Genomic DNA, 26,330 nt, shown 5'->3' with positions numbered 1-26,330 from the left:
TGTAAAGTTAGGGATGAGGGGGTGTGTGGAGGAGATAAGAAGCATTACAGAGAGACACACATCAGACAGCTCCGTGGATGTCTGTGTTTATGTGTGTGTGTGTGTGTGTGTGTGTGTGTGTGTGTGTGTGTGCGTTTGCGTTTGAAGGCTGGAAGTGTAAAGGAAGCACAGTCACTGCGTAGGGAAATACAAAAGTAGCTAAAATTGGAGACAGCCAATCTGCCTTCCTGGGCTTAAGTCATTTGCTTGTGTTCAGAGACCAGTGAACTGCACCCGTAAGACCTGGTTTATATGCAAATGAGGCTTGCATCTTTAATGCCTAAAGGCTACAATATAGTGTGTGTGCATCTCAACACTGCCCTTTGGAGTCCATTCAGCCCCAATTAAAAAGAGCTAGGATTAATTGGCAGTACAGGGTCAAAATTCATTCATCCAACCCCCAACCCACCGGCTTTTCACTCTCTTTTCATCCCATCCCCCATTCCTTACATCCAACTATCCCTCCCTCCGGCCCTTCTGCGGAAGGAGAGCTCCATAAGACAGCGTCTATGAGCATTAAATCATCCCCAACATCAGCGAGAGTTTGCGCGAGGTAATGCATTCATTGATTTGCATATTGCGGAGAAGAGCGGTTGGCTCTCGTGTTTACAGTACGTGTAAATATGTAATGGGAAGATAATGAGCTGTGCTTTCGGACGCATACGAACACACTGCAGGCCCGCAGGACGATACACTACCAGTACATTTCTGCAAACAACACAGAGCGAATGCATAATGGCTATTGTCTGCTAACAGCCATGTGGAAGTATTGTTTATGTACAGAAATTACCTGATATTGTATAAACAAAAGTACTATTATTATCATTAGTCTAAATCCATAGAATTAATAAGATCAAATATTATATATATATAGACATTTCATGGTCTAAACATGACCGAAAAAATGTTCATCCGTTTTTTTATGCACACAATACATAGTGTATAGCTTAATAAAAAAAACACTGTTAATAAACTAAAATAAAATAATGACCAAACAGAAAGTTAAAAAATAAAACAGTTCAATATTTGGCCACTTTATATTATCAGCATTGACTGAAAAACACAGTAGCTATGCTAATATTGATTTTATATACATTTTCACACTGACGTTTATTTGTGATGCAGAATGCACTAAGACAATTTCTATCATTTTAAAAAGCATTTTATGTCAATATTTGATTAAATGTTGCATCCAATAAGTGTTTTGTAGCAATCCAATAAGAGTTCAATCCAATAAGTGTTCATTATATATATGTGGGCAGTATATCAGCCACCTCTCATTCTCTAGATATAAGCTTCAGTATTGGCTATTGAAAAACCCAATTTGTTTGCCTATAATAAAAAGGATGAATATTAAAGAATGGTGACAGAAGAGGAGATTTATAATAGAGTCAGAAAAAATAATGAGGAAGAAAATGGCTCAGGGTAATCTCTCAGATGGAGCGTCCGCATATTAAGTTAACCTGTTCAGGTTCCGTTCTTCCATCCTGTTAGAGCAGTCTGACTTCTTCTATGCTGGCTGCATACGCTTAGAGAAGTATCCAGTTGGAGAGAAGGAAAAACTACCCTCCTCCTCCTCCTCCTCCTGAGGTGCTCATGAGTCCACTCACAAAGTCAGAAGACCTCGCTACATGCAATATTCCCACTGCACTTTGAAATGCAGAAGCCCTGCTCTCGCTCTCGGCAGACCAGCCGTACTTCTTTCTTTTATTTATTTTTTTATAAGATGGGGCGCTGCATATGCTCAATAATGAGAGGTAGTGCTGAGGGCGGCGCCACGTTACACGGTGAAGTATATTTCAAATTTACATGCTGTGAACGAGACAAAAATGCAAAGAAAGAATGAAAAGAATGAAAGAAAAAGAAAGGGCATCTACTGTATAACTCAAGTCTTTCTTCATGGATAATAAATAAAAGCAGCTGTGTTTCTAGTATTTCTTTCTCAGCGCTCTGCTGACTCTTTTCATCTGTTTATTTCCACATCTGACTGTTTTCTTCCTTTTGCTTGTCCACTGCTTTTGGTCTCCTGTAGCCTTTCTTTTTTTCCCCCTCTATTTTTTTCCATGCTCTTTCCTCCTGTGCTCTTTCCTGTTCTCTGAGAATATGAGATGAGCTAATCAGCTCCATGGGCTCAGCGGAGGGACGCTGGGATTTCTGCATCTAAGATCTGATCGATCGCTGCCTAGGGCAAGAATCATTTTCCTCCTCTCAGACTGACACACACACTCACACACACACACAAACATACATACACATGAAGTACACTCAATATGTGAGGCTGTATCAGTCTTGCTATCCTTCTATCACTCCACTTTTCCTCATCGGGTGGAGGGAAGCCACTGGAGGTTTGCATTGGAGCTAATTAAGGGGACAGGTAACCTCGGACAGGGGATTTAACACAAGCCTGAAAATCCCTTACTCGTTGACGGTGATACCGGTGTTAAGCCGCAACACCGGTTACGTCACTTGCCCACCGCGTCACCGACCCCCACCATCAATTTGATTTTTTATAGTAATAAAAATTATTTAGTTCAGTAAAAGAACAGACACTACAATTAAAAACTGAACGCGGCTACTCAATGCAGCGTGCCGAACGACAGTCGCGTCACAGATCAGATTTAATTTCTCCAGTGAGGAGAGTGAGTCGAGCTGACTGACAAGAAGAGTGAGGTGAGATAGACAAGACAATCGCGGATGATTTAGTTTCGAAACGAAATGCAAAAGCGCCTGTTTGGCAATATTTTGGATTTTGAAAAGCCTGTTGACTTTTGCCGTTTATATAAGGTGATTTTGGAAGTTTTTTTTAAACATTCGTTTCTTATTGAATTGGTTCCACGGGCACACCACTTTTACAAGCTATTTAAAAGCGAAGGAAAGTGAGGAAAAGAGGGATCGCCCCGCCCCCGCGGTGATACCGGTATTACCGGTGTTGTCACACGTCGATTAACCGGTGGAAAAATTTCCTCACCGTCACAACCCTAATATACAGGGCCTAAAATTAACACTGGCCAAGCGCCAAATGCGAGTAAAAAATCGCCGTTGGCGAGTATATGTAACACTGTCAGTCGCCAGTTGTCCCTAGACACGGTTCTAATAACTTTTATCTGAGAAGATTTTGCTGCTTCATTTTGGAAGATTAACTTTTCCCTTCTTTATTCTTCATAACCCGAGAATGCGGCGACACTGGGGTTATGTCGCCTAAACGGTGTAGTTAATGTTGAATGGATATAATTAATAGGGAAAATTGAGGGAAAATGCACCAGCAGGACAAATTAAAAATATTGTAAATATATTTAGTCATTGTAGTAGTAATAACTGCCTGTTTTTGCTAAAAGAGTTTCATGGCCGGTAAAAAAATTTTTTTTAACACACTGGCAGGTGTGGCAAAAAGTTAGTTTTAGGCCCTGTATATATATATATATATAATTCAACTTTGCATCACAGGAATAAATTACACTTTAAATATATATTCAAACAGAAACAGCTATTTTAAATTGTAATATTATTTTCCAATTTAATTGTTGATCACATTTTAATTATTTCAAAGTGTATGTATGCACAATTATTTACGTGCATAAATAACGTCATTTATTGAAAAAAGTAGCAAATACATAGTAGGTGCAAAACATTTGTACAAATGTTTCTTTTTACCAATTTTTCCCTCACAATATTACTATATTTCTTCTTAAATATGACTTAATTCTGAAAATTATCACTACATTAATTTTTCATTTGGACTTTATTAAGATTTTAAAAAATAAATGAATAAAATTAAATCAAATAAAATACTTCTCATCTTCAGTAACTCGCACTGCTGCCTGAAGGTGGGAAAAAATCATTTTGGGTTGATCTATAATGGTTATATCTGGGGTCTTCTTCAATAAGGTGTGTGAGTGTGTGTGTGTGTGCATTTGTTAAGTTGCCTGGGAGGAACAGAGAGCGTATCAGCGGGGTGCTTTCACTCTAGTCTGCCTTTGCAATTAAAAAACTCCACACACCTCTCAGACATGTTAACCTACACAGCTCACAGCTATATTCATGCACAGTGCAATTACATTACAACCTACAGTGCAGTTCACTTCATTTATTTCCACACAGAGGAGAGGAGGGGAAGGGACGAGTAGTGAGAGAGAGAGAGAGAGAGAGAGAGAGAGAGAGAGTCACACGGCAGTTTTAATAAGTTCAGCTTCAGTGGCTGCATTAACTTCAGATGGAAATGAGCTGTTCTCAGTGAGTCCTCATCAATGAGGAGACGAGATCCTGGCACTGAGAGAGCGTTACAGCCAGACACTGATCGCCTGAGGACGCCAAGGTCATACAGTGTTAGTAAAGTGTGTGAGAGACACTGGACACAGAGAAAGAGAGATCAAACAAGAAAGAAACAGAAAGCAAAAGAGAATGAATGACTTCATGAGAAAGAAAGAAAGAAAGAAAGAAAAAAAGAAAGAAAGAAAAGAAAGAAAGAATTTTTAAGTTATATGGCATGTTTATATATACCCTACTATAACAAATGTATTTCGTCTTGTAAAATTTATCATTGCAAGTTATACAAAAAAAATCATAATTTAAATATATGTATACTACAGGGTTATAATAGTTAACTAAAATGAAAACTAAAAAAGCCATTCCCATTACTTTAAATAAAATAAATAATAACTGAAATAAAATATAAATAACTTTAGTTGCCAAAGCAGCATTTCTCATTCTAATTAAGCTTAACAATGTACTAACATAATTAAAAGTAAAACTGAAATACAAATGAATATAAATTATATAAACATATAAAACCATATAGAGTATTTTATGAATCATAAAACATTTTTTCAATAGACTTAAAAAAAAAACTAATAAAAATTAAAAAACAAAATTACTAAAAATGAAATGACAGTAGAAATAACAAAAAAGGTTAAACATTTTAATAAAAACTGATAGTATCTCAGTGTTACTATAATAACACTGATATATTAATATATGCATTTTCATTTTTCGTATTGTAAAAACTTAATAAAAAACTAATGAAATTTTTTTAATCCTTAAAAAAATATTATGTATATATAAATACAAACAAATGCATGTATATATTTAAGAAAAATATGTTATGTTTATATATTAAACATGTTTATATATAATATAAAATATAATAATATAAATATATAATGAATGTTTGTGTGTTTATATATACATAAATACACAGTACACAATACACATTTTATTTTGGATGTGATTAATCGTTTGACAGCACTAATATATATACATATATATACCACTGTTTCCACAAAAATATCAAGCAGCACAACTGTTATTAACATTGATAATTATAAGAAATGTATTTTGAGCAGCAAATCAGCATATTACAATGATTTCTGAAGGATCATGTGACACTGAGGACTAAAGTAATGACTTGAATAAATTGCATAAAGAATAAATTGCATTCTTAAAACATTTTAAGTATATTTAAAATATTTTAAAATATTACTGTATTTTTAATCAAGTTAATCTAGCCTTGAATGAATGAATGAATGAAGCAAGGGCCAGTGGAGGGAATTTGGCCAGGACACCGGGGTTACACCCCTTCTCTTTACGAGAAGTGCCATTGGATTTTTAATGACCACAGAGAGTCAGGACCTCGGTTTAACGTCTTATCCGAAATACGGTGCTTTTTGTCAGTATAGTGTCCCCGTCACTTATACAGGGGCATTAGGACAGACCACATGGTGAGCACCCCCTGCTGGTCTCACTAACACCTCTTCCAGCAGTCAACAGACACCCCGAAACAGATGGAGAACGGCTGAGGCTTTTCTGAGAGAAGATGATGCTGGATGTGTACAGTGACAGTGTGTTAGTGATGTGTGACACTCATAAGTCATTCTGAATATCACTGCTGCTGTATGAGACCTGAGGATCATGGCTCTGTACTGCACACTAAACTCTCTACTATTTTTTTTTTTTTTAAGATAAAAACAAATAGATTTTTCAAACTGATTTTTCTGATAAAAAAGACTTGTGATAATACATTAAAATGACTATGGAATTAATTAATTAAAACTTTTTAAAATATTTTTAATATTACTAAAATATCTAACAACATAATAAATTACTAAGTGTAAATTGTAAAATAAAAATTAAAAAATTAAATAAATATTGAGCATTTAAGAAAAATCTGAGATACTGAAAACACCAATCGTGTGCTGCTCACGTTTAAAAGAACACAGTGACGTGCTTTACTCTGAAACACGCAACACATATTTCTATAAAACAAATAGCATTGAAACAACACATATTATGCAAATAAATAGATGGTAAGTTTAAAATGTTTTCATAATAAGAAAAATCACATTTTTCGACCATTATTTGTAATATTAACTAGGGCTGCACGATAAATCGCATGCGATATTTAAGGAAAACTTGAAATCGCATCATATGACCCCTTTAAGAAAATGTGAGTGGTTTACCCATGAAAGTAACAAAACATTTCAAAAAAGCTATCTCTTTGTCACATGACCTCTTAGTGTGCATGGTGACATCCAGTTATCATATCTACAATAAAATAGATTATTTTCCCAATTTCACTCCAGTAAAAAATTTGTCGAAAAATCACAACTTACATTATTTAAAGTTAAAATTATAGATCATCCATAAAATCACTTATATGCATGGTTTACGTGTTAAAAATGTGCATGCTATGCACTTTATACATACTATATACTGCACAAATAGAATGAAATCAAATATACAGATATTGATGGGAGATATTTTTGTCAAACTAGTCTTATTTGTGGCTAAGTAACACTCCAAAGAGAAAGGAAAACTTGAAATCGCATCATATGACCCCTTTAAGAAAATGTGAGTGGTTTACCCATGAAAGTAACAAAACATTTAAAAAAAGCTATCTCTTTGTCACATGACCTCTTAGTGTGCATGGTGACATCCAGTTATCATATCTACAATAAAATAGATTATTTTCCCAATTTCACTCCAGTAAAAAATTTGTCGAAAAATCACAACTTACATTATTTAAAGTTAAAATTATAGATCATCCATAAAATCACTTATATGCATGGTTTACGTGTTAAAAATGTGCATGCTATGCACTTTATACATACTATATACTGCACAAATAGAATGAAATCAAACTAGTATTTTTGTCAAACTAGTCTTATTTGTGGCTAAAAAAATGCGTACAAAAATATGTGGGATTATGGCACTGTCAGGCAATACAAAATCTCTGACGTATACTGGCTTCTTCTGAATGACAAATCAGAAAAAGAGATGTATGATGGCATCATATTCCTCACATATAAATAATTCACTTGTCGTCCTCATGTCCTCACCCTCAGAAAATTCACAGCAGCAGGATTCAGCCGCTTGTTAGTGGATGAGGGTGAGCACGTCTGTTTGGATACAGCAGTGGATGGAATATTCTGAGTTGCTTGTGTCACACAGAGACGCTGTCACTCTTCCTCACTGCCTCTGACAATTAAATCAGCCCCTCATGTGTATATTTACGAGACCTCTCAGTGTGTGAAAACACTTTCATTCTCAGGGGACGGCTGTGATGCCTGTCCTACAGTATCTCCACTAGGCGCATGCAAAACAATGGTATCTGCAATTAAACTCGGGACAGCACGCAGGCTGAAGATCCAGTGTGTGTGTGTGTGTGTGTGTGTGGTGAAGAGATTTAGAGTCACACTGGGAGATGTGTGAGTGAAGCGCTCTGCCAATTACATCTTGTTTTTGTTTTTCCCCATTGAGGCAAAGCCGAGTGACTTTGACCAACGTCTCCGCAGTATATCAGGACAACTCCCACTAGCAGGAGAACCACACACAAGAATAAATTAAGAACGTGAAACATTCATTTCCCAACAGAGGATGTTCAAGTCATTTAAACAGACTTCACAAAGCCATGCCAAAAAACGCAGGCCAAATTCCCATCAACTCAGCGGGATGGAGCAAGTGCATCTCACAGTTTCACCTCCCAATCCAACTAACTTGAAGCTGGCAACTTTTCATTCTATTAAATTTTTAATATGGAAAAAAGAGGAGAACGTTCAGGACAAATATCTTCTAGCACTGCTATAAACATGAGTAGAGTAAATGGATTAAAGTTGCTAAACTGGATTATTTTTTGTGAATCAGTTTGAATTGTTTGGTTGAACTTATTCAAAACTCAATTTATGTTTTTCAGTGATTCAGTTCAAACTGTTTGCTTCAATGAACTGATTCAAAATTCAATTTGTTTGCTTCAGTGATTCACACCATTGTTCAATTTAGTTGAAACTGTTTTCTTCAATGAAAAAATGTATGAAAAAACTGATTTATTTAAATTTGAATAGTTAATTTTAATAGTTTAATTTAATTTAAACTGTCAACTTCAAAGAATTTGATTCAAAACTTTATTTGCTATAATGATTCAAATCAGTTAAAACAGTTCAATGAATCTATTTAAAACTCAAATTCAATGATTCAAATCAGTTCAGACTGTTCGCTTCAATGAACTGACATAAAACTCTGGCTCATCAATGATTTGATTCAGACAGGTTAAAACTATCCACTTCTGTAAATCAATGTAACATTCAATTATTATTTTGCCTCAGTGATCCAATTTAATGATTCAAATCAGTGCAAACTGCCCACTTCAATTAATTGTTTGAAAAGTTGCAATGTTTCTGTCAATGATTCAAGCCAATCATTCAAATAAGTTTAAACGGTTTGCTTCAATAAACTGATTGATATCTCAATGACAACACTGATTGAATTAAATTATTTGAATCAGATCAAACTGTCCACATCAATAAACTGCTTCAAAACTCATTCATTCATTAAATATTCTGGATGTACTGTACTGTTTTGTTGAAATGGAAGGTCCTGATAGAAAAATCAATCAATCAATCAATCAAACAAACAATCAATCAATCACCATTTCAGATCAAATACATACCCAGTCTATTCCTACTCACAATATATGTGTACCAAATCTTTATCTGGCCTAGAGCTCTATCCATTTTTGCCTACTGTACTGCACCATGTATTCAAGTACAATTAGAACACATTTGATTCAACAGCAGATCTGAGTCTTCCCAAGGTCAAGCTTCCTCTCTGTGTTTTTTCTGTTCCAGTCTCACCTCTCAGAGGGAAGACAACTTGACCCGAGCCCTCACTTGGCAACATCAACTCGTAGATGAATATGGCACTCAGGGCTCCAAGCCAAGACAGAAAAAACAACAACGTCTGTAAAGTTGCCAGAAACATAAGCATGGCAGGAAAAGAGGCTGGGGGGAAAAAAAGTTGAATGCCTTTTAAATATAATTTAGGAGATGGCAGATGAGATTGCAGTGTAATGGAAGTTGGGTAACATATCGCGTTTATCTGATGGCTTACGGCCTATAACGGTTTTCGGGAGACTGTACATGACAAGGACACGGGATGCCGGTAGGAGTGCCTCAGGGTTCGCTTCTGGGTCACACAAGTGTGATTACAGGTTGGTGTGTGAATCACAGTTAACATTTCAACCCTGCAAAGAAGACTTTGCTCGAATGATTGCTTAAACCTGATGTTTAACAGCTGATAGGACCGGGGAATTCCATCTAATCTGATGAGCGCATCATTCTGTGGTTCACTGATATTGAATCACCGACTCTTCACGTCTTTATGACTGCATGTTGTGTGCTATAACTTTACGACCGCAATTCTTTGCGGATTATTCAGAGAGATCGAAACTGTGAGCGGCGGATTCCTTTTAAAGTCCAGACGTCCAGCGCTTTGAAGACTGACACTCTACCCCCGGTAAGCATCAAAACCGGGCGGCCACGCCTGAGACGGCACGACACCATCTGTTCCCTCTCCAGTTGCTTGAGAACACATAAAAGAAGCAAGACTGCATTTACAACACGCAACTTCCTGTCTGCCCGTAATTACTCAGGAGCTCCCGTGAATGTCATACGTCCCCTGAGGATGCCAATTCAACACGTCTGACATCTCTCCTCTCAATTAAAATCCCTCTTTTATGCCACATATAAAGATTTGTGTGCGGCAGACTAAACGCTGCCAATCATCGCTGAGAGCACGACGAGGTTTTCTATCCAGTATGCATTAAAAACCTCACATTAGCATTAGTTTGTACCGTGCATGCCAAGCAAACATGTTTCACGTCAAGATCACTGGAACGAAACGTAGCTAAAACGGCGCTAAACGTGAGCCTAATGGCTGGTTTATTTTTATAAATAAATTGCAGGGTGCCACAAAGCTTAAAAAGTGTCTGTGTTGACTCATTTCATGCGGTCGAGGAACATGGCAACCATGCAAAGTTAACATTCTGGTATTTCCAACCAAGGACGAGGAGCATGAGAAAGTGATTATTGAGACAATAATTATTATCATCGAGACTACAAATAGGGGAAGAAAACAAAAATCAAGTCTGAAAATTAGCTGTGATGCCGCAAGCTTTCAAAGTGATATACAGCCAGAGGAACGCAGGGCTGCAATAATCTTCAGCATAGCAGCAGAAGTGCCCACACCAGGGACCTTCGCCAGACAGCTTGTCTTACATCAGCAAAGCGCAGGCCAACCCGAAATCTGAGCGTGTGGAACGGTTTCTCTAGCGAGGGCTCTAATGCCAAGCCAAAATCCTTTGTTTCAGTTAGCGACAACAATAGGTGTAAGAGCAGTTCACAGATTATGACAGGATCTGTTTGGCTAGCAGCCAGACAGCGGTAGCATTATACTATTAGGGCTTTTATTGTTGCACAGACCTCAAATATCTGAGAACAGTGTGAACAAAGCCTCAGGAACATAGAATTGGTTCTGCTTGGTTTCTGATAACCGTGCAAATGCTGTAAGTGAGCCAAATTCAGATCAGGGGGTGGGGTTGGGGTGGGGGTGGGTTTGGTAAATTGGATTAATTATTTTAATCCAAATCTATACTCATGAACATACTTTTGACATCTTTGACACAATTCATTTTACGAAAGCTTTTGTTTACAGAATTAGCTGCACATCTGCCATTATGTTTGTCACTTCATGTATATGCAAAATCTTTAAGCATATTAAATGCAAATTAGCATGTTAAGTTCACTACATGAATTTCACAGCAACTTGCAAAAAATCACATGCGATTTTTGAGTGGTTTTGGAAAATTTGACATGTAAACCCAACGTTTCACATGTGTTGATATTGTTTTACATGCAAAGTTCAGATGATCTGATTAAATGTGACTGCGTGTTTAAGAACTTAAAAACATATTAAATGCACGTTACGTTCAACACACAAAATTCACATTAATTTACACAAAATCACATGATTTTTGTGTGGTTTTAGAAAGTTTCACATGTGATGGCCTCAAATGATCTGAAAACAAATGTCAAGTGTCAGTATGTGATTAATGTGAATGTAATGTTTTTTTCTTCTGTAACTTCTGTTAAGCATATTTTATACGTCTTTACACTTATACATGTCTTAATGCATATGTAAAATCTTTAAACAGATTAAATGCATATTAAGTTCACCACATTAAACTCACATTAAATTCACATTGTGCTCAAAATCACATTATTTCAGAATATTTGACATGTAAACTCAATGTTTCCCATGTTAACATGGTTTTACATGTAAAGTTCAAACTTTAAATAAGCTTTTCTTTTTAAATAAAGGTCTATATTTGGTTGAAAATTTATATAGCTGACTTTATCTTAATGCATACGCAAAGTCTTTAAACATTTAAAATGTTTATCACCACACAAAATTCACATTAATTTACACAAAATTCCACATTTTTGTGTGGTTTTTGACACTAAAAACCAAATATTTCACCTATGTTATGGTTTCACATCAACGTCAAGTCTCAAATAGGGTTGTGACGGTGAGGAAATTTTCCCACCGGTTAATCGTGCATTGAGCGTTTAGTTTTTAAAAGTGTCTGTCCTCTAACTGAACTAGGCTAAATTATTTTTGTTACTATAAAAAATCTAAAAGACGGTGGGGGGCCAATGACGTAACCGGTGTTGGGGCTTAACACCGGTATAACCGAAAACACCGTCTATCGTGGCAAGCCTAGTCTCAAATAATCTGAATACAACTTTTGAAAGACCAGATTGATATGATCATATGCAAGTACAGTTGCACACACTCTGTTGAGCAAACACATCAAATTCCTTCACTTCTTCTCCGTGGTTATACTCTAGAGATGATAGCACATCATATAGCAGCTCCTTAGCTACAATTTCAAGGTCAAGCCTTGGATAATTACGCCTCTTGGAGGACTCGTCTGTCTGGGGAGCTCGCTATTCTGCTTTACACCCTATCTGCTCTGGGATTAGCCCTGGGGCAAGGAGCTCTTCAAGATGCTGATCAAGCCTCTCACTCAAATTGGCCTGAAAGCTTCTTCATCAGCAGGTAAAGCATCCCAGCATGAGGTGGGAAATCAAAGAATACCAAGTTTATATGAAAGTCTGGGCCTGAGACAATCTTTAAAATCATCTACATCACTTATACAGTATCAGTGCCTGCCAAACTGTATTAAACTGATCTGGTCCACTTGCAAATGAGCAAAATTTTGCATTCCGCAGACTTGGTTTCCTGTAAAAGCCCAATTAGAACGAGCAGAGCTACAAATAGGAGGGGGAGGGCTGAAAAGGCCCCATAATTGAGGAAAATCACTTACCCACAATGCAACAGGGCTGAGGGGGATCAAAGCTAGCCTGTGTATGTGTGAAGGTGAACAAACCAGGAGGTGGAGGAGGGTCCATGTTTTCAAATCTACTAATTAGCGGACCCTCTATTTCCTTGCTAATTTAATTCCCTTTTCAAAGTCTTTTGATTGTGCTCTCCCCACCAGACCGACACCTCCAAAAGAGAGCGTTAGCATTTCAAAAGTGTATCCAGGCTTTTCCAAATTGAATGGTCACTAGGAAGCTGATCCTGTCAGGAAAGAGAATGAGGTGGAAAGGGAGGGGGATTCAGAGAAGGAATGGCCTTCAATGCCATCCTTCAGATTCCAAAAACACTAGATTTCAGGTTGTAAAATGAGCCACAGAAAGCGTACAGCTCATCCAAACCAATAAAGGCTGAGTTGGGATAACTTGAGCCCAAAGCGAGTACTGCTGAGCACTGCAAAACATGCCAAAATGCGGATGTGTCTCTTTGTACAAGACAAATCCATATATCACAATCTTTCCAAGTAATGCATGCTCATGCATTTACTTTTCGGGTTTTCACTGTGATGTCATACAAGAACCAGTTTGGGTTCCCCAAAAAAAACTTTCTTCTTAAAATAACCATTCTTTACTTAGTGTAAAGAACAAAAATTCGAAGAACCCTTTTCCAGTATATTTTGTGCCATGAAAAGGTTTCCATGGATGTTAACGTTTCTTCATGGAACCATCAACGCCAATAAAGAACCTTCATTTTTAAGAATGTATAAAAGCCTACAAGCTCATCCAACCCAACAAAGGCTGAGTTGAGCCCAAAGAGAGTACTGCTGAGCACTGCAAAACATGCCAAAATTCGCTCTTTTTTTTTTGTACAAGACAAATCCATAAATCACAATCTTTCCAAGTAATGCATGCTCATGCATTTACTTTTCGTCCCAAGAAACGTGTCTAAAATCTCTGATTTTACGCTTTCACACTTTTAGGGTTTTATTTCAGGTTCCCCAAATAACCTTCCATTGAATAGTTCTTAAAAGAAACATTATTTTCCTTGTGTGAAAAACATTTTAATAATCTAAAGAACCTTCTCTCCACAATAAAGAACCTTTTGTCCAATTAAAAGGCTCCAAGGTTCTTCAAGGAACCATAGATGCCAATAAAGAAGACCTTTATTTTCAAGAATGTAGACGAGATGTGAGATGTAACAGTGGGAGAAAAGCAGCTCTTTGCTGTTTATGTTTTTGGACAGAGCTCAGTCTGCTTTTTCACTCCCTGGGGAAGCTATTGTGGACCCCGAGTCCTTCATGGAAAGCCCCTCCCCATCCTCTGGGCCTAACAATTACCCCGTTGAGACGACACAATGCATGAACCCCGTGTCAGCCCCCACTGGGCTTTTCTGCTTGCCGGCTTGCTTTATCTGTCAAAGGCAATACACTGACCGGCAACAGGGGGGGGGGGGGGGGGGGGCATGAAGAACATTCAAAACAGTGACAGCATTGGGATAGTGTTAGAAAAGCTGAAAAAAATTGTGCAGTGTTGTGCAATAATGCGCTTGAGTGGTTTTGGAACATTTGAAATGTAAACCCAATGTTCACATGTGTTTGCATAGTTTCACATGCAAATTTCAGATGATCTGAAAGTACATTTTGAGGGATCAAATGTGATTACCATGATGAATTTTACATTCACATGCGATTTGTGTTTGACATGTAAACCCAATGTTTCACATGTGATGCAAATGTCAAGCCTCAAATGATCTGAAAATGTAAAATCTTTAATTAGTCTTTGCAACTTCAGGGAACTTATCTATGCACAATCAGCTTGTAACACTCCAAAGAGAAAGGAAAATTGAAATCGCATCATATGACCCCTTTAAATGGATACCACATGAAAATCCACATTAATCTGCTCAAAATCACATTAGAAAAGCCTAAAACATATATTTTTAGCAATATTTCTCCGTATTTCATTTGAATTACAGATAAACAAACGTTGAGTCAAGATGACACCGATTTTTCGGTCTAATCACAACCGTATGTTCCAGCTCCACTCATTTTCATTTTGAATAGATAGAGATCTAAGCCAAGAGCCATCCTAAACACTCCTTTCCCCTATAATCTTGGTCTAAAAAGCCTCCCAGACCCATCGAGGCATCAAGAACGCCCCCTTTCCAACCTTTAAACGGCACTCCAGCATCTCTGACAATCTCGCAGCTCATTCCCAGACAGTCCGACGCAACGAGCACCGCACCGCATCGCTCTTTACCCCTCATCACCACGCTGGCCCTGTGACAGCCCAAGGGGTACGCTTGCATTCCTCGAGGGTTTCAAATACCACAAGAGTGCTGGGAGATATAAACAAGGGGATGCGGTCGCAGGAAAGGACGTCCCAAGGGCTTCGAATCAAACCCGTATGGGGCATCAAGTCCCTGTGAAGTGTTTATCATTGGGAGCGCTGCTTCACTAAGCATCGATGTCGAATTCATCTGCTAATTAGCTCGTTTAATTGGATTAATTAAAAAGAACGGCATGGAGATAGTACAAAATAAACACAAGGTATGGAACCCTATCTAGCCATCCTGCCCAGCAAGAGTCTGTATAGTTTTGTAAACCCACCATTCGGCCCCTAATCCGAAGCACCATGTCGTTTAATTCCACCTAATTAGGCTTAGGCAGACGTTAATTGGGATTTAGGTGAACGTGGCGCACACAGCTCAGTGGGCGCTGTCATTTTTCACAGGTGTGTGAGGATCAGGGTTACTAATCCCTTGGCCTGTTCTCAAAGACTACTTCCTGGTGGGAAATTGCCACAACTACTGGTGTTTTTTGTCAAAATTGGCTTTTTTCCCCCGATATCGTTATTAGTATTGCTGTAGCTGCTGATGATATTCTTATTACCGTTATTATTGCAAGCGCGACCACGCACGGATTTCATCATCTTGACATCATTTCATTAGGCCACATGTGAGTCGTCAAGGCCAGCGTGCAGGTCCTGAGCGGAGAGAAAAGGAGCGCCGGAGACAGATACATCGCTCACCTGCGAGAACAGAGGCCATTAATTGGCCTCTGGTGCCTGCTGTGCCCCGTCAGACACTGACAATTTATTATCTGCACTTAGGAGACCATCCATCCCAACTTCCACCACGCCACACCGCAGGGGTTAACGTGATGGATTGCATTCCCGAGACATTCCTTCGTGCTTTCTTTTTGTTTCTTACTCTCTTTCTCTCTCTCTCTGTTTTGCTGCCTTACACGCATATGGACACACCCACTCTGAGGATCAGAGAACATGTGCGGCACTTTGAGAGGATGCAAATACTCTGTGCTTCCTTTGAGAACCGCCCATTTAACCTGTCTCATGCAAACATGTACAGTTTATCTAGTTGAGATTACAATCTCTGCTACCTGGCTCAACCAGTTTGATTGGCAATGAAGTGCAAGAGAAAAGATGATGAATGGTATGCCTCAACGATTTTACAAAAAATGTCAGACATGCCTTTTAGAGTTTCTATAACTGGCCATTTCCATTTAATTGACTAATTATTTTACAATTATTTTGCATGATGCAACGATTTTACAAAAAATGTCAGACATGCCTTTTAGAGTTTCTATAACTGGCCATTTCCATTTAATTGACTAATTATTTTACAATTATTTTGCATGATGCTCCTTTGATCATATAAACTGAAGGAATACATGGAATGTTTGTACGTATAATGTTTCTGTCACACCAAAAGACCATTTAAAGTGTTTAAAGGATGTGATTTAAACGATGTGACCATCTTGCTTATTGGAAAAAAAAAGCTAATTGAAAAATGTGTAAAGTTTAAAAGGAGGAACTAATATATAAAATTGTTAAAAATTAATATTTATTTTGACATTTACTAAAAAACTACATTCAACAGTGTGAGCAAAGGTAATCTAAATGTAAAAACAGGGGAAAGGAACATGCATAATTTTTAAAATGCTAAATTATGTTTAATTGTTAAAAGTAAATATATTGCCATTATTGGATATTGTGCACGGTTGTGTATTGAAATATTCATGCATGAAGTATTGTTAGCATGTTTTCGGCCACTTTAAATTTCTACAGTCTCCAATTTGTCCTCAACACAAGCCTCTATTCACGGCCTTAAAATCTCGATTTGCTGTTTTATCAATTACGGATTGCATCTTTGGGTTAAGCGCCGCCGATTTTCAGAGGTCATGGAAGAGCTGGTGAATTCTTGACAGATGACATTCGAGCCTCTAATAGGGACAGTTTGACGTACAGTAATAAAACGGGCTCCTGCGGTGAGACATGAATCAGGGAACATGTACAGTTTATCTAGTTGAGATTACAATCTCTGCTACCTGGCTCAACCAGTTTGATTGGCAATGAAGTGCAAGAGAAAAGATGATGAATGGTATGCCTCAACGATTTTACAAAAAATGTCAGACATGCCTTTTAGAGTTTCTATAACTGGCCATTTCCATTTAATTGACTAATTATTTTACAATTATTTTGCATGATGCTCCTTTGATCATATAAACTGAAGGAATACATGGAATATTTGTACGTATAATGTTTCTGTCACACCAAAAGACCATTTAAAGTGTTTAAAGGATGTGATTTAAACGATGTGACCATCTTGCTTATTGGAAAAAAAAAGCTAATTGAAAAATGTGTAAAGTTTAAAAGGAGGAACTAAAACATGCATTTTCTTATACATGACTAATTTATCAACACCAAGCTTGATATTGATATTCTGTGCAGTCATTGAAACAATATTATCAAAAAAGCTGCATGCATAAGATAATTAGTAAATTCTGATTAAAACAGCTTAAGATGTTACAATAAAAAAAACTAAATTAACTGTTTTAAATGCTAGTGAATTTAGGACTCAAACTACCATAATTATTACAATTTTTAAATTATAATAATTTTCAAAAAACTTTATTATATTTTTGCATTAATTATTATTACTAAATTAATTATATATATAATTGTTAAAAAAAATAATATTTATTTTGACATTTGCTCAAAAATTACATTCAACCGTGTGTTCAAAGCAAGGATTAGAACAACACCATCATTCATTGTCACAAGCAGAAAACACTGCTCAGTAGCCAGGAATCAACACCAACTCCTCATATGTCAACGCTCTTGGGCAAAAACATCCGGTTCCTCGCTCAATCTACAGTTGGGATTGTCGCCATGTCCTTCAACGGCACTTGAAATCTTCCAGTTGACTGTAAAGCACGGTGGTTAAGACTCGAATCACGAACGCCGTTGCTGACTATGCCAAAACAAGCCGTCCTTGACCCGGTTGTCTTCAGATCTAATGATAGAACATACTTTTACAATGCCTAGGATAATTACAGAGCTCTGTACCTGAACGCAACCGGGAAGAGTTTGTGTTTCTCCATCTCTCAGAGAAGATGAGTCCTACCATGAAGTTCGAACCACGACCCTTGACCTTTCTCCCTGCGGGTGCTTGTTATAGCGCTACACTCTTTCCTCAATGCGCAGATGCCTCTCAGCAGTGGTGCGGCCCACAGCTAATTCTCAGAGCAACTCCATCGGAATTCAATACAAGCTAGGCACATGGGAAAGGGATCCATGCTTTTCCCCGAATTAATTTCCTTCGTGAAATACGACTTCATTCGACAATCCTCCTCTTCGCTTCAGCTCGCTGATAGACATGATTTAAGCTGATTATTTCTGATTACATTAATCAAGCAATCACTTCATCTGTAATCACGAGCATACGTGAAAAGTCTGTAATTTGTTGCCTTATGTTTTATTTATACGGTTGCAGTTGTAAATTCATCTGGTTACTCTCATTCTCTTTCTCAATCTCTTTTCTATCTCTGTATGTAGAATTGCACAACATAATCGCAGAAAGTAAGTCCAACAGCCATTTTTAAGCTGAAGTGTGTCATTTATGCACCAAACACAAAATAATAATTCTTCAAATAGGTTTTATCTGCCATTGGGCAGGCAAACAGATAGCCCCGCCCCAAACTCATGCTATTGGTTGAGCCAGTGATAGATGGTCGGGATGCTCAAGCAAACTGCAATTATTAATTAACTAATTAATTAAAGGGATACTTGCAGAGGTGTGACCAAGTCGTTGTTTTGCAAGTCACAAGTAAGTCTCGAGTCTTTGCATTCAATTCTCGAGTCAAGTCCCAAGTCAAGTCCCGAGTCAAGACAGGCAAGTCCAAGTCGAGTTGCAAGTCCTCAACTTTTAGCTTCAAGTCTTAAACAAGTCATTAGTGCTTTTTGCCTAAATTAGTGTCTCAGAATTAATTACCATATCAAATGTATAGTAATTTATATCAGGAAGGCGGGTAGAATATGTTTGACATAGTTCCATTTCATGTGAGATGGGTGCCCTTAGTAAAACTACTCGGTTTCAGTTTAGGGATTGTGCCAAAATAGGACAAGCAGTGGAAAAAAATAAAAATAAAAAAAACATTTTATTAGTAACAGAATAGCTAAAACAACAGAATTTCATAGAAATACAGCTGCAACATACTTTGCATGTGTGCTTAAGAATATATGCTTCTGGTGTTATATCTAAGCCAATGAGCCATTATTTGGAACCGCAATGAAATAGATTTAAAAACATGTGAGCGGAAACAGAAAGAACTGCTTTGAAAGAGAACTTTTGAAAGTCTTCTTTAATTATGTCGAGTCGAGTCGCAAGTCATCACATTTGGGACTCGAGTCCGAGTCAAGTCTTGAGTCATGTGACTCGAGTCCACACCCCTGGATACTTGACCCAAAAATGAAAATTCTGTCACCAGTTACTCACCCTCAAGGTTTTCCAAGCCTGTATTTTTATGAACACAAAAGAAAATATTATGAAGAATGCAACCAAACAATTGCTGGTAGCCACTGACTTCCATAGTTTGGGGAATAAAATACTATGGAAGTCAATGGCTAACAGCAACTGTTTGGTTTAACAACACTCTTCAAAATATCTTCTCGTGTTCAATGGAAGAAAGAAATTCAAACAGGTTCGGAACAACATGAGGGTAAGTAAACGATGATAAAATTTTCATTTTGAAGTAAACAATCTCTTTAACACTGCTATTATGTTTACACTTTTTCAAGAAATCAGCTGAGAAATGGCTCACTTGCTAGTAAATTCCACAAATAATTACAAAGAATTGGCAAACATTGTACTATACATGAAAGTAGAAAGACTGAAATAGTATTTCCTTGTCAAATGTCCTCCAATAATCTTTGTTTATTTACAGCTTTGAAAAATCAGGTTTTGCAGTGTTGTTGTCTAAGCTGAATGACTAGAAAGCATTTTTAAAGTACTTAAAAATGACACACTTGAGTTTAAAGCTATAATATTCTTCCAGGTTTTAACTTGAACACAATTACTTCAGGCTCAATGATAATCACAAAGCAAACTGAGGCAATAAAATAAAGCAATCAACGGTTTAAGTCATCTAAACCAGACTGTCTCTTTAAATCATGGTGTTACAGCAGCATTGCAAACAGACCCATTCACAGTCAATGGGACCTGCCTGACAGGGAAGTTTCCTCAAAGTAGCAAGCGTGCAGTGAGCACCAGGTATATGCTGACATGCCCGAAAACCCAAAATCTGTGACAGTGTTGTGTATTAAATTCTGCTCCATCTGAAAGCACGTGATGATGATTTCCTGCTGATTACAGAACCGGCATTACTATCAAAATGCGCATGACAATCGCATTCGATTAATCGTGTAGCCCTAGTGTTACCAGGTTTGCAGATTAAAAAAAGGCCCAGAGTTTGTTTTAGCAGAGCTTTAGTCAGTTATTTGTGAAGAAAGAGGATCAGGGGCAACGTCAACTCAACTGGGATTATGCAGGTCTATTACATTCGGCTTAAGGTTTCTGTCAAAATCTCTGCTCGGAGCAGTTCCACCCGGGCCTGCCAGAGGCTGGAAACTGAATGAGGGACAGTGATCTCAGAATGGGATGGTTTAAACCAAGCTACCGGAAACAAACGTCAGTACATACAAATAGAGAAAAATAATGACTTGAATGATTAATCATTAATGAAAGTCAAAGGGTGGCGATGAGAATGGTGAATGTAAAAATAATGATAAAGCAATGAAGGATGAATAATAAAATAATATAAACTTCAAGAGCCAAAGTGAACTTTGCGCAAATGCTTGGTTAAAGCAACAAATGATTTTCTTATTCACAAGAACAAGACAAACAGGTTTAGCATAACCACCACAAAACATATTAAGGAAGCAAGGCATCCACAGTGTAGGCTACCTCAATGGTGGTTCTTTACATTTTTTTCTTAACACCTTAAAAACCACGAAGACTTTAAAATACATTTCTACAGGGTTCCAACACTTCCTAACCAAAGATTTACCTGACTTTTCCAGTCAAAACCAAGGGAGCGGCTGTTTCTAACTAATGCTGACTGAAGTAAAAAATTACATTGGCTTTGATTTAGCATATAATCACTGGAGCAACACTGACTGACAGGACAGCACCATAGAGAAAGACAAAACCGTTCTCATTCTTCACTTTTCCTGAACAAAAACTTTAAAAGGTAACGAGAATTGGCTAGCAGTTACTCAATGACAGATTTTAAACGCCATGGCAAATAAAAAGCACAGTTATAGGATACTTACACTAATGCTCTCATATGCTTAGCTAAAGTCTGTGGAAACATCGTGATCTTAAAGCAAAGTAAACGTTTTGATTCTTAAGCAAGCATGCCAAGATCATGCTTTTCAGTGAGTAACTTACCACTGTTACATTAGCAGAGCATGATAAATGGGGGGATACAGTGTACAAAAATAACTTCGTGATCATTTCGCCAAGTAGGTAATGAGCATTTGAAAATTATACAGTTGAGTCACATATAAAACAGAGTCACATAAACTTGAACGAAATTAGGCTATATACGCAACTTATCACCACAGCATTGAAAGACTCGCAAATGTCAAGCGTTCACCCAATTTCACTGGAACCATAACTCAAGTTTTTTTTTTAAGAAACTTTGCTGAAAGTGCTCGTTCAAAATAGATTATTCAACTAAATGTACGTACCTGTGCAAACGTGTATAACTGCGATAAATAGCACGAATCCAATAACTCTCCCCGTCATCGTTCAAATATTCGCGTTTAGGGAACTGTGTGTAATCCGCAAAAATAAAAATAAAAAAGATGAAAATAAATCAGAGTTTTGTGCGTTTTTGATCCTTCATAATATCCTAATGCAATATGTTTCTGTTTTCCAGAATACACAAACAGTGCAAACGTGTATAACTGCGATAAATAGCACGAATCCAATAACTCTCCCCGTCATCGTTCAAATATTCGCGTTTAGGGAACTGTGTGTAATCCGCAAAAATAAAAATAAAAAAGATGAAAATAAATCAGAGTTTTGTGCGTTTTTGATCCTTCATAATATCCTAATGCAATATGTTTCTGTTTTCCAGAATACTTGAGTGTAACGCAAATTTGCTGTTTTTTTTTCTTTAAAGGTCCCCGTTAATCTGATAGTAATCCAGTTTATTTGTATTCAAACACACACTCCATGAGTCCAAAATGAATGAAAAGCTCGAAATCAATCGCAAAAAAGTTTTAAAAAACCGTGAAATATTTTGAAATGACCTCCAAAAGAATAATAAGTCTGCAAGCGCAGAGCTGATCACTTTGTATCCGCTGATCGCATCCCAAAAGATCCCATAGAAAGCCAGTGAAAAGAAAAGAACTCGAACTCTTTTCCAAAGTTCTAAATGTAATAAGGTCCCCAGCCTAGAAAAGCGACCAGTGTCACATCGTTCAGAAACAACGTGAATAAGTCATTTCGAACTCAGAAACTTCAGTTTCCATTGGAACAGCAGAAGCTGATGCTGAAGAATTTGCTGACTGAAGTCCATTGGATGTAGATCACTTCCACTTTTCCATTGCTTTGTAAATTCAAATGTAATTCCAATATTTCCCCTCTATTGTTTTTTCCTCTCCTTTCAGTTTTTCCCTCAGTGTTTCAATATTTGGATCTATGCATTGAGGTCCCCCGTCACTTCGGGCTGAGGGGATTTGAAACAACGGTACTTCATTCAAACAGCATGAATAGTAAACGGCATGGTATGTCCCAGGCTCCCCCTCCGAGGACTGAACAATGGATTGTTCCTAGGGAGAATCAACCTCAGTGTTGCCAGTTCCGCTTAGAATCGACTTGGTTTTTATTTATTTATTTTTTAGAAAGTCTTTTCATAAAACGTGTGCACTTCGCATTTCTCAAATGTTTAAAACGACTAACATTTAGTAACTAATAGTAACTTGTATTTGCTTGATAAAAAAAAAAAACAGTGTAATTCAACACATAAAAGAAATGAGCTATCTAATAGAATGTTTACAAATTTACAAAGTCATTATAAGTCATTTTAAATATTTTTGTAAAAGGATATATTATTGAAAAGACACTTTAACGTAATACAGACCCACGGTGTATTTTATGCAAGTTTATGCTACAAAAAAGCAGATGAATAAAATCAAATAATTACATTTGTACCGTTTTCCAGAGAGATCTGGCAACACTGATTAACCTCTTCAGTGCGGCTTCGCCTGTGAAAGAAACGGTTCCCTCAAGGCAAGAGTGTGTTTGATCAAACTTTAATGAATTTACATTTTAAACGACATTCCCCGCTTTGGTGAAACAGAATAATTTGCTCTTAATTATTTTAAAAGGCGACGCATTTATGTGGATTTACAGAGTAGTTTATTTGCATATCTATTGGAAAGGCTGGATTCACATTGGTTCGTGTGCGTTTTTGTCTTTATCTACAAAATTGCATTTGTTGAACTCATATGCCTCTATTAAGGTTGTGGTTTATTATAATTTTTTAATGTTTTACTTAAGAAAATATCTTTTGAAGGAGTAATTGTACAGGGATGTGCGACTCTCCACATTCATCTACAGGCGCGCCATACGTAACCCAACAGCGCCCTCTGCTGGTCTCCACTACACTGCAGCCAATTTCAAAGAGATTTTAGAATACGAAAAAATACAGCTATAGGAACATAAATAAGACATATTTTGGGGACTTTACAATTGTATATCTTAAATCTAAAAGTCAATTATAATTATTATTAATGTCTGTTTGCATGTGTTCCTATACCTCATTTTCCTTCACTGGGCCTCTTAAATTCAACACAAATCCGTTGCACACACATGCATTTCTCATCTAAATTCACCTCAGCTCCAGTGAATTCACAAAATAGAATGTAATCAAATAATCCACCACAACAAATATACTAACAAACAGACAAAATGTAATTCTGAGTAAAATGCACAACATATACTAAAATAGTCTCTAAACTTTTATCTTTTTTAATATAAAGGAGAGTGAAAACCAGACAGGACTGGGAATGATTAAAAATTTTAATTGCAACTTAATACAAATTCTAATATGTGAAAATGTGATATCTACACATTCTTTATTCTGTGTAGTTTCCACATTTTAGGATAATTATTAAAACTAAAGAACACAAATGCCATGGGAATTACGTAGTGACAAAAAATGTAAATTTATTTTTAGATTCTTCTCCACAAATACACTCTCTGTTCCAAGTCATCCATTTAAAAATGCCTTTAGATTCAAAGGTTTTTTTAACTTCACAATCAAATATATTTAACAGTTGAACATCTGAAACAAATTCAGTGCAGTGTCTAATCTTTTCTCCTGGTAGTATGCCAAAACCCTCATTATAACCCCCAAATTAAAAAAAAAAACACTAAACAGGCATAGCTCTAAACTACTAAACAACAGTCCATTCACATCAAGCTTCCCCTAAGATTTGTGACTATATTCTATCTCCATCCCGCCACCAAAGTTCCTGACCTTCACTAGTCCAGAGTTGTGTCAAACAGCCTAATATACTGGTGGCTATGGCAGTTTTATGCTGAGGAGACAGAAGAGTGCGTCCAACATCTGAGCCAAATATCCATCCTTCACCTGTCCTTTAAGAACACAGAAGGACAGCCAAACTACAATTCTCCTGTTCCTCTACATCAAACCTCCAAAAACCCTGAACTCATTGATTTAACATATTGTTCATTTGAGTGCTAAACCCTCATCAAAAGAGCTCAACATTTCATAGCAGCATGAAACAACTTGTACATCGACTTTGAATCAGCGTACAAACATAAAACTCCAGGCATAATTCAGTGCTAATCTAACCCTCATTTCAGACACATGCATTTATTGTGAACTTACTCTGGAAGACCTGGTAGCATTTATGCGCCTTGCTGTTGTGATGACGAGGTGTCGTGGGACCGTGATGGTCTCCTAACGAGCTTCCTCGTAGACGCTTACACCAATGGTTTGATGGGTTCCTGAGGCTTGCATGGCGAGGAACTCCTGGAGTTCCTCCATGTTGGACGCCCATCATGATGAACATTGCCAAAACAGAAACGACCAGAGTAATGGGCTCCATGGTGGACGCTTATTAGATTATTTTAAAGTTCGCTAAATTAAGCTGGTAAACGAATATCTACTTTAACACAGCAACTTCCCTTCATCAGATGACCTTCTGGGATCCAAGAGTTATCCAAAAAAAAAAACAATTCGCTAGGTATTGTAACTCCAGACCCGCTTTTAATCCCAATCTTCCCAAAAATCAAACGAAACCTCCTCACTCCCTGTCATGGACGCTTTATTTCTTATCTCACCACATGATGGAACTTTTTTAATGAGCCAAGCTCAAACGGAGACACTATAGAAAATATGGTCAGCGAAGGCCACTCCCCTTTTTCGGATTTCAATATCTTACACATAATAACCTTAATCCTGTTTGCTCTGTTTGATATTCAAAGCAAGGTTTGGTGGATGTTTTCTCTATTCTTGTGATGCCTCTGTGTGGGTAAGAGAAAAACGGGTCCCTTTCGGACTCCATGCTGGGGCGTCTCTTTCAACGTGGACGGACCCCCCTAATCAACCCTGGGCTGTATCGGTATGGGGGCGAGAGTTTGACACACGCAGCGAGCGAGAAACACATTCCCTTTCCCCCCGACTAAGACTATTTTACGCCTCCTTTTCAAGCAGCATCACCTAACAAAACAGCACAGGCTAAAACAAAAATATTCTCCAAGAACAATACTCCCCATAGAGAGAAGAAAACTCGCTTTCCAAACATGAAAGAGAAAAATGTCACATTTTTATCTCACCGGGGAGGGGAGTAGTGCATCTTGGGATTTCATTCAGGAAAGCCTGGGCAAGATTTAAGGGGTGTTTTGCAGATTTGTTTGTTAACACTGCAATAACCAGCTTAAACGTTTTGAAATAAGTAATTTCGTTATATATTTAGTAGGGCTGCTTTGGATGGCGATTTACTGCTGATCACAGAACCGTGCTTCACTGAAAGATACGCATGACAATCACAGCTTCTGTCGAATCACGATTTCGATTCCATTTCGATTTATCGTGCAGCCCTAATATTTAGTTAGATCAATGCATGTCCGTCCCTTTATCGTGTGAAACTGTCTGTTGGCTGTTAGTGCCACCCTATTCCAATATTATCCTCCAACACTCCTACTAAAAACTTTTCAAATGTTGTCCTTGAGAACAAAATCATGTTTATTTACCAACAAAGTTACAGACTTTATTTAAGATTCAATACACTATGCTAATGCTT

The 26,330-nt window shown here is 37.4% G+C and overlaps 1 protein-coding gene and 1 long non-coding RNA gene across 2 annotated transcripts in view; one reads left to right on the top strand and one right to left on the bottom strand.

Annotated features, from left to right (window-relative positions):
- The window catches only part of LOC107745216 (roundabout homolog 1-like), a 270,426-nt gene that overhangs the window by 166,472 nt on the left and 77,624 nt on the right, over window positions 1-26,330 (bottom strand). The window lies entirely within an intron of this gene.
- Window positions 1,956-19,297, top strand: LOC107745187 (uncharacterized). The gene is made up of 3 exons (XR_001640572.1): window positions 1,956-1,970; window positions 2,680-2,682; window positions 19,222-19,297. It is a non-coding gene; the product is annotated as an uncharacterized LOC107745187 (long non-coding RNA).

Source organism: Sinocyclocheilus rhinocerous, unplaced genomic scaffold (assembly GCF_001515625.1).
Source record: "Sinocyclocheilus rhinocerous isolate Xijiao unplaced genomic scaffold, SAMN03320098_v1.1 scaffold257, whole genome shotgun sequence".
NCBI classification, from domain to species: domain Eukaryota; kingdom Metazoa; phylum Chordata; class Actinopteri; order Cypriniformes; family Cyprinidae; genus Sinocyclocheilus; species Sinocyclocheilus rhinocerous.
This window is presented reverse-complemented; position numbering and strand designations above follow the sequence as displayed.